The 9,572-nt window shown below is 42.9% G+C and overlaps 1 long non-coding RNA gene across 1 annotated transcript; it reads right to left on the reverse strand.

The window, feature by feature from the left end:
- Positions 1 to 274: 274 nt before the first annotated feature.
- On the reverse strand, positions 275 to 8,217 carry LOC121827537 (uncharacterized). The gene is made up of 3 exons (XR_006069835.2): positions 7,383 to 8,217; positions 1,356 to 1,419; positions 275 to 694 (listed from the first exon to the last, which is right to left on the reverse strand). It is a non-coding gene; the product is annotated as an uncharacterized LOC121827537 (long non-coding RNA).
- Between the last annotated feature and the right edge of the window lie 1,355 nt (positions 8,218 to 9,572).

Raw genomic sequence — 9,572 nt, forward strand, 5'->3', positions numbered from 1 at the left:
CCTAGTGGCATGCACTCTCCCTCTTCCTGCTGCTTGTGGATCCAGATGTAGATGTCCCAGCTTCATTTCCTGTCTCCAGCACCGTATTTGCCTGTGTGGCCATGCTTCCTGCCATGTTAATGATGGACTAAACTTCTGAAACTGTAGGCAAGCTCCAATTAAATGCTTTTCTTTATAAGAGCTGTCATGGTCATGGTGTCTTTTCACAGCAATAGAACATTGACTAAGACACACAATATACAAGCAAAAGATCAGTAAGACAAAAAACAAAAAAAAAAAGCCCAAAAACCCAAAGCATTATGAGATAAAAAGTCTACAAAATTAAATTACTATTGAGCTTGTTTGTATTGGCCATCTACTGCTGGGGATGGGGCCGACCCTTAAGTATGGTATATATATCCATTGAGACTCCATTGGAGAAGACTAAAGTTTCTTTTGCAAGCAGTTGTCAATTGGAGATAGCTTCTTGGTTAGGGATGGGAATCTACTTCCCCTTCTTAATGTTGGGACCCAGTCTGGCTTGAATTTGTGCTGGTCCTATTCATGCTGCCACAGTCTCTGAGTTCATATATGAATCGGTCCTGTTGTGTCTGGAAGATACTGTTTCCTTGGAGTCATCCATCCCTGCTGGCTCTTACCATCCTCTTCCTCGTCTTCTGCATAACTCCCTGAGCACTGAGAGGTACAGCACATCCTAAGAAGGAAGTCAGAGTTTTCTGTCAGCATGTAGACAAATGTCAGTCACAGTTACTCTAGATTTCTCAAATTACTGGTCATGAAAGCTCAGGCACAGCTCTGGGGCACAGTCTTGCAGATCAGTATGACGTTAGGACTGCATCAGGTAGGTAGCAGTATTTGAGTTACTTGTTCTAAACTTGTACTCGGGTAGAAACTCAATGTCTGTGTAAGGTAGACACTCAATAAATGCTGGATGATAAGTCAAATATGCATGATAGATTATTTAATAGCTGTCCAAAATCTTTTAGGAGAAAAATTATGTTAAGTAATACACACTTGTATATTGTAACTACTAGCTAGTATGAAGGTAGCATTTCACTTGTCTGTGACCTGGAAACCTGGACAATCCATGCTTTCTTTGATAGGTTTTATTAAGGCTTTCCTGCATGAATCTCTGTAAGCAACCACTGGATTTCCTGCATTATTTAAATACTTAGTTTTTAATTTTCCCATTTCCTGCCACTTCAGAAAATTAGATTTGACTACACATAACAGTGGCTTAAGCTAGAGAGATGCTGGCTTCATCTTAATTTCATATGAAAAGCTGGGAAGTAGGTGGCACAGAGTTGTTTTGGTGGCTATATAGTCATTAGACTTGGTTCCTTCTCCCTTCTGACCTGCATCCTTGTTCATGGATTCTGTCTTCATAGCTGCTGTAGCTCTAACCAATGCATCCCATTCCTGTCAGCAAGAAGAAGAAAGGTAGATTCAAGAAAAATACCCAGACACAGAAATAAAGCAGGTGTAGGATCCAGGTGACAGCCTTGCCTGTCCTCACAAGGATCATCATGCTCTTGAAATGACTTGCTCTCTAATTACTGTTGATTAGAGCTTCAGCTCTGAAGTCACACGTTAACTTGGGAAAATGGTACGACAGTGCATCTTCTTCCTCAGGAAGAGATTCTCTTGTTGCCCTGAAGAGCAGAAGGCACTTTTGTATGGAACTGGGCTTACTGTTCCAGGGTTTGTTTTGTTGTGGCTGCTGTATTGTTGTGTGGTTTTGCTTTTTTGTGTGTGTTTTGGTTTATTTGTTTCAGTTTTTAGATAGGTACACACTATGCATCCATGGCAAGCCTGATACTGTGTAGCCCAGATTAACCTCGAACTCATGACTATCCTATCTCAGTCCCAAGTGCTAGGATCACAGGGCATACTGCCATTCCCAGCATGTTTTTAACTTGACCAGCTTTGCCATCTTATTGGCTCCTTCATTAGTAAGATAATTATATGTGCAAATAATATGTGGAAATTATTTTAACCATTACCTCTTTTCACAGAAGGAAGGCCCAAATGACTTTCTTCTATGAGAGCCAACAATTTTCCTTAGTAATCTACTTAAAATTTCTACTTCTGCCTTACTGACAAGAACCTGGTTACAAGGCACCCATATCTAGCTGACAGAATGGCTGGAAATGTAGCCATTCAGGTGTTGCATGATAGTCATGTTAAAACCAGAGTTCCTGTACTGTAAGGAAAGGAAGGAAAGGACAAGGTGGCAGAGAGTAACTAAGGGTGCCCCAGGGGCACAAACCCATCCATTGTGCTCCTGTGACCTCTTCCTCTGTCTCTCCTTTCCAGTACCTTACAGTCAACCTCAGGGGCTCAGGAGCCTGAATCTCCTGCTCTTTCTGCTTCTGTCAAGACACCATGCCCCTTCTTCCCCACCGAAGGCCTGTGGGGAGCAGCCACACTTGCCTCTTCAGGCTCACCCTGCTTCTTTCTTTACCCTAGTCTCTAGTCAGGCTTTTTCCTCACACAGGAATCCTACCCTCACTGGCTACTGACCACATCATGCACAAGTAAATATTAATAAAAGATCACTGGTCATTCAATTTCTTTCCTTGGTTACTCATTATTTGTTAGTAGTTACTCTTCCTTAGGCAAGTGCTGTTTTCTCTTCTTTGTTGTAAGTTATCAACAGTTGCACAGTGGTCTAACTAGGTCTTCGACTCGGTTATGAGAACCTCAACATTGCTTTGGTGCCGCCGTGTGAAATGCAATCTAACACCCATCCTATCGGTCAAAAACACTTTTGGAAATGGCTTTTTTGTCAGCTCTGGTTAGTCACTCAGTTCTCTCTTGTATTGAATGGAGAAAAGAAATTGGATTTTCGTTGTTAATAAAAGAAGATTCTGCTTAGATTGTTTCTCGACCAACGCAGAGTCAAAGTCATAAGATGTTTCCCCGGCTCACTTATAAAGGAGAGCTGCAGATTTGGAACTCCCTGGAGGAAAACCATCAATATTATCCTTCATAGTGTGCTTCCCTGCTTAATCCTCCTCCTGAGCCCTTCTCAACACATGGATTGAGTTATTTTCAACTTCAATTTTTGTCCTAGACAAGAGAACACAGTGCCCCAAATACATGTTTGGCCCTCCCCAAGCCTGTCCATCTGCCGGCTCTGTTCATCACCAAGCAGGGCTTCTCTCCAGGGATTTGGGGCTGGGGCTCTGGAAGCCCAGGTGGCAGGCAGAACAACAGTGGCAGGATGTAGTTCTACTGCCCCAGTGTGGCAGACTCCGATCTATATCAAATGCCGCACTACCTCATTTTCTTGCAAAGACCCACTCCAGAGGAATGGTTTTCTAGCACATCGTGGGGCTCTGAGGGTTGGGGCTTTGGGGACCTGTCATAATTTTTCTCTCTCTTTCTTCCAGGTTTCAGGGACACTGGAGGTAAGAATGTAAACTTGAGACTTTAGTAAGTGACACTTTCTTGTCATGTCTAGAACCACCTCTCAGAAGGAGAGGTAACCCCTTACTCCAAGAGGTTGGTCCCTTTTTAGTATGGCCTTTGCATCAACCTGGCCCTGAGCAGAGGTTCAAAGCAAAGAACCCATGTCTGGCTCTCAGACATCCTATCTGTTGCAATTTTTCATTTACCCCCCTCCCAATTCTTTTTTTAAAAAAAGCACCATTTCGAAGGAAGACTTCATACACAAATCAAATGTCTTCTTGATGTTGTCTTTAGTTGCGATGTCAGGTGAAACTGGCCAGTCACTCTGCCTGGTAGACCAGGCTTGCCCAGTGTGTGTTGCTGCAGGCCTCCTCCTCTTGCCCCCATGCTTTGTTGCTCCCATCATTTACACAATCTGCTGTGGTGGTACAGGCAAGCTGAGTTTGGGATCCCCGTTGGAAGCAGCTGAACATGGGAAAAGAGGCCCAAGTCTTGGGGCGGACAGACCTCACGGTGACAAAAATTGAATGGTCTTTGAAACCTGGTAGGAATTTTCCCCATAAAGTAGAAAGTTAAGGGCACTTGAGGTAAGACAGAAAGACAAAGGGTATGGAATTAGTAATGTTATTGGAAAGGGACAAACAGAACATTAAGAAACTCTCAGGTTCCAGTCTAGGCTCTACCACATACTGCCCTCCTGACCCTGAATTGGTTATTACATTTTTCTTTAAAGCCTAAAAAACAAGTCCCTTATTGCATATTTATCAATCACTCCTATATTCTCTTTAGGGAAGCATCTCAAAATCTTTGGCTCATGTGTTCATCTGTTTGCTGGGTGCTGTGTGTTCCACTTGATCCCTTGTGAACTTAGATGCATGTCTTTTCATCTGTTAATGATAGCTTTTGATGAACAGAAATACTTGTTTAGAGAAGTACACATTTTCTACTTTTTCTTTGATGGTGAATAACGCTTGAACAGTGACTAACTCCTTTGTGAAGCAGTTGCAATCCTAAGGGAACAAAGTTCTGTGCCGTCTTTCAAAGCTTTTCTCTTTGATTTGTATTTAGGTCTGCCTTGCATCTGGAACTTGTTTGTGCTGTTGATGTGAGATAAAGCTCAAAGGCAGATACCATGAGATATCCAGTTAGCCCAGAACCACTTACCAAAGATCACTCCTTATCTCTGCAAAACATCGAATCATTTTCTTTGTCTTTAAGTTTCTGTTCATGTACAGGCCTGTTTCCAAACCCTATTCTTCTGTCTGTGTATTCCTGTGGATTGGCTCTCACAGGCCTGAGCACGGCAAATGTGGCCCTGACAGGTTTTGCCTTTTACCCTTCTCTCTCCCTTGCTAAAAACCGTTCGATTGCATTCCTAAACCTAGTCCGTTCATTTATTTGGCCACTGACTCATTCCTGAGACAAGACACCAAGGACCAACAATCAAAATTCTTCTGGCTATGCTGGCTAACCTGTCCAATCAGGATTCACCAACTCACCCTAGACAGACTTCCCCCCTTTTCTCCATAAAACCCACTCTTGCAAAAAACACCTGCTGCTGCTGCCTGTCTCTGTCCGGTCCAGAGGCAGCCTCTTCCCCAGCTTGGGGCTGAGAACTTGGTGTCTGGGTGTGTCCTGTACTGACCGTGTAGAAATCCCACATATCCTGGCTGCTATAGCCTCCTGGGACTTAGTGTTTGGGAACTGAAGTCTTCAGCTCTTGTTCTGATTTCCCACTGCCTTGGCTGTTCTTGGCCCTGGCTGATTTTAGAGTCAACGTGCCGGTTTCCTGAGTAGTAGAATGAATGCTCTAAAGTGAAGCATGCCGATTTCCGGGAGTCTAAATTCGATGTCCCTAAGGTAATCACCAAGTGCCTTCTTTGCACCCGAGTCAGGGTCATTAATGTCTGTATCCACCATGTGTCTACGTCTGTATCCACCATGTGTCTACATCTGTGTTCACACTGTCCTTACATCAGAAAACATGTCTGAGCCAGTTAACGGCTTTTGCTTTTTAACTTCTTAGCTAGTTTTTCCTGAAGTTGTCATGTTCGAGTTCTATATACACTGAATATGAAATTTATTTGAGCTTCTTTATGTTTAAAAATGAAAGCGTTTAACCCTATTTATTTATCTGACTATGGTCTCACAGATTTAAAACAAGAGTGTTCTACTGTCTGTAAACTAACACTTAGCCCATTTTGCCCCAGAGTTATATAGGAGAGTATTTTTTCCCTAATTGCCCAGAATTCTTTCAGATAATCTTTGTAATTTTTTATGCCAACCCCTCCATTTTTTAGCAAATCTCTGATCTATTGTTGAGGACCTGGAGCTCATTGGGAAAGAGTGGAAATGCTGTTTCCACCCTCATCCACTTGGGGTAGACAGGCTTTTGTGCGTTTCCGCAGTCTGATGTTTCATGACAGACAACCCAAGCCTATTGGGAAAAACAAATGTGAGGTGCCTTTTTCATTAGGGGGATTTGCTGATGGGTGAAAAGGACAATACCTCAGCTGTTGGAACATATTGCTGGCTGGTCAGAGGTTGCAGTCTATCATGACTGGCAGCTTTTTCCAAAAGCTCTGTGACATGGAGACTTTCTCCCTGCCCAGTGAAATTTCCTGGTCTCTACCTGCCCTTATCAGGAGAATGTCCCTGGGCCCTGAGGACTGACCTTATCTGAAAGCTGTCTCTAAGCCAGATGCCTGATTTATCTTTAGCTTGACCCTTCACATAGATTCCTGCTAGAAGGCTCCCTTGCTGCACATGTGATGACTAAGACTTACTTGTGCTAGGAGCCTTATGATAGGACCATGCCACTTAATGCACATTCGTGTTGGTCCCTGGGCTCCCCAATCCTGTATAGTCCTTATACTCGGGGATAAAGTTGAGCTGATTCACCAGTCTGTCTGCTGGTGGGCTTTCTCTGTAGTACCCACAGCTGTCCTAACCCTGTTCTCCGCTTCTGCTCCCTCCACTCTCACAGACCAAGGCAGCCAAAGATTCCAAGGGGGAAGCAGAGCCACACTCAGCCTTGGTGTGCTTGACAGGCCTGGGACAGACTGGTGTTAGGAAGATAGGATAATCGACCCCTCCTTTCCACAACATCCCCAAAGTGGTGGGGAAAAGGAGCTGTGAGCGACAGACGGGCATCAAGCGTTGCAGTGTGGGGGTGGAAGCAATGGGACGTGAGCTTCTCGGGGAGACTCACTTCAATCCTGTTCACCGTGGAAGGAACTGCCATGTTGGGCACCATGTCAGTGCAAGAGAGAAGACGACCCGAAAATGCCTCATCTGATGAGGAGCAAGTGTGGCAAAACCACTGGTAGAGACGAGACTGTTCTTTAGTTGCAGGTTAAAATCTGACAGCTTTCCTTCTTGAACTGTCATAAATAAATCACTTGTTGTGGTTGTGAAGGATCACTGTGAATGAGGCAGAGGCCCAAGATAAAAGTCCCCATGACCAGTCTGCAATGAATATTCAGATCAGTTCTAATTAATTTGAAATGTGCATCTCTCCAGGGCTGAACAGTTAAACACACTATCTCACGTTCAAACTATATTTCGTAGTGGTGAGAGCATGTGACTTCAATAATTTTAATTTGGTGAACTCATTCCTTATGTTTGTTTGTGAATTTGTCTAAGTTATTTTATAAATTCCAAATATTTCCATTGATTTTTCACTCATTCCCAAAGTTATCTGTTAATTATAGATTAGCTTAAAAGATAAACACATGAAAATAAATTAAAAATAAATTGAGAAAATATAAAAGCATAATGGAAAAATAAAGATTTGTGATGCCATTTTTTTAGTAACCATAAACATTATGGTTTATGTATAAACCATAACATTCCTCAATGTTAGATATTTTAGTGTTTTCAATATTTTCCTCATAATTGAGAACATTTGTAGATTCTTTTGTCCTATTTTAAGCATTTTATCTATTTAATGGGTATGAATGTTTTACCTGCATGATGTGTACCACTGGTGATCTGGAGGGTGAGGATCTTATCCCACTATCTCCGCATGCCTGGTGCCTGTCGAGGCCGGAAGAGGGAACTGGATCCCCGGAGACTGGGGTTAGAGATGGGTACTGGGACTCACAGCAGGGTCTTTGGAAAAGCAACCATAAATTGTGCATTCTTAATTACTCATGTAAGATAAATCACACAAGTGAAACGACAAAGTCCATCTTTAACTTTTGGTTGTATACTCCTAAATTGCTTTCCAATTTGGACCAATGAACCATGTCAACAGTCAAGTTTGAGACCACCTATGAGGATGCTAATATCAGGCATTGTCATTTGGTCTGCCCCTTGTTTAATTAACACAGATTATCTTCAGCTTCCACCGGGTGACTTACAATGGCCTCCCGTGCCCAGTCATCACACTCCTCTCTCCAGTCAGTCCTCCAGCTCTGCCCTTGCAGTTCTGACAGCCAAGGCTGATCATACGACCACTCTGTAAAATGCTGCAATAGCCTCCTTAGCCCCGAGAACTAGGCTTTAATGTCCGAGTGACTCGAAGGTTCTTGATCTCCACTGCAGCCTGTTTTTTGCCACTCTGTGATCCTCTGGTCATGCTTCCGGGCTCCAGACACACAAACCCCGTTTTTCTGTCTATTCCTCTGTCTTTTCCTCGCTCACTGTCACGTTGGGGCGCCTTTCCTCTTCTGCTGGTGGTGTCAGCTCTGACATGCTCTGATTGCACCTGGACTAGGCAACATTGCCCCCTAGAGGACCTCAAGGTGCTCTGACTGGCTGACTCCTGAGATGACATGCATAAATGACTGTGAACGTTGGTGATCTGGATGGTGCCGATCATATCCCACTGTCTCTTTGGATGTTGCTTCTGCTCCAGTCTTTCTTTCTTTTGATACTTCAAAAAATCTGTTAGATCTTGGATCCATAGGGGTCTTTTAATTTCATTTGTATTTTCTGTGTTACATTCTAATAGTTTATTGTCTCTCATTCCAGTTTACCAATCTTCTCTTCAGCCATGTATAATTTAGTATTAAAATTGTAGGCTTGGCTATTAACTGATTTGCTGCACTTTTGAAATATGTGAGTTTAAACTCAATATCTCAAGCCTACTAAACACATATCAGTCATACTGTAGCTATACTATGAATCTATGCTCATAGCATGGCTGTTGCGGTTCTTGAGCCAGGATTTCACAGTCTAGCCTAGAATGGCCTTGAACTCATGACCCTCCTGCACCAGCCTCCCAAGAGCTGGGATTGTTGCATTTTGTTAAGTGGTTAAATTCCTATTTAGCTCTTTTTCAATCTACTGTTACTTTTAAATACATAGATCCTAACCCCCTTTTAAGGTTATTAAGCCTATGTCTTATTTCTGTCACACAGTAAGCATAGTTGTATACTTTGCACATCACAGTATCAGCTACGAGGTCTTTGACTGGTGTTTCTGCTCTTTTTATGTGGTTCCTAATTGTGACTTGTTAGCTTTAATTGTGACTTTACTTAGTGATGGAAAAGTAGTTTTCAGAAGTAACATGAAGACTAGGGTGGGAACATTTTCACGCTGAGACCATTTTATGTATCTATTTTACCTTCTCAAAGAAAGGCAGACTGCCACATGTAGCACCTCATTTGGATGTATCTGGAATCCTGACAGGTTGAACACCCTACATTCTCCTTCAAATGGACCCTCAAAGTTTGTTTGGAGGTTCTAACAAGGGATTGAGCTATGCATAGATCAATCAAGAATGATCTTCCTGTGTTGGGAAAGGGCCTCTTCCACCACGTGTGCAGCCTTGGGAAGGACACATGTGGACTGGTGAAGGATGAAGGAAACATCCACCCAGCCAGCCAAATCAGCTAAATCAACTGATCAATAGGATGACAGACATCATAGCCAAATCACCTTTGTACCTCATTCTTTTTTTTGCTATGTGCAGCCACAAGGCAGTCCTTCCTCATCCTCAAATGATATTAGGTGCATGCCTAACACTCTAGGTGGTACCACACCCTATACTGTCTTTCCCATCTATTCTATAGTGTTGCTGCATAGTGTCAGAGAGTCTGTCTGTCCATGTCTTATGCCCTGGTGACTCCTTTACTTAACATTGCACTTTGGGGACATTATTAAATAAAACAAGAGTTAATTAAACACAAGCATATGATGCTGTGATAGCC

This window comes from Peromyscus maniculatus, chromosome 2 (genome assembly GCF_049852395.1).
Source record: "Peromyscus maniculatus bairdii isolate BWxNUB_F1_BW_parent chromosome 2, HU_Pman_BW_mat_3.1, whole genome shotgun sequence".
Taxonomy (NCBI): domain Eukaryota; kingdom Metazoa; phylum Chordata; class Mammalia; order Rodentia; family Cricetidae; genus Peromyscus; species Peromyscus maniculatus.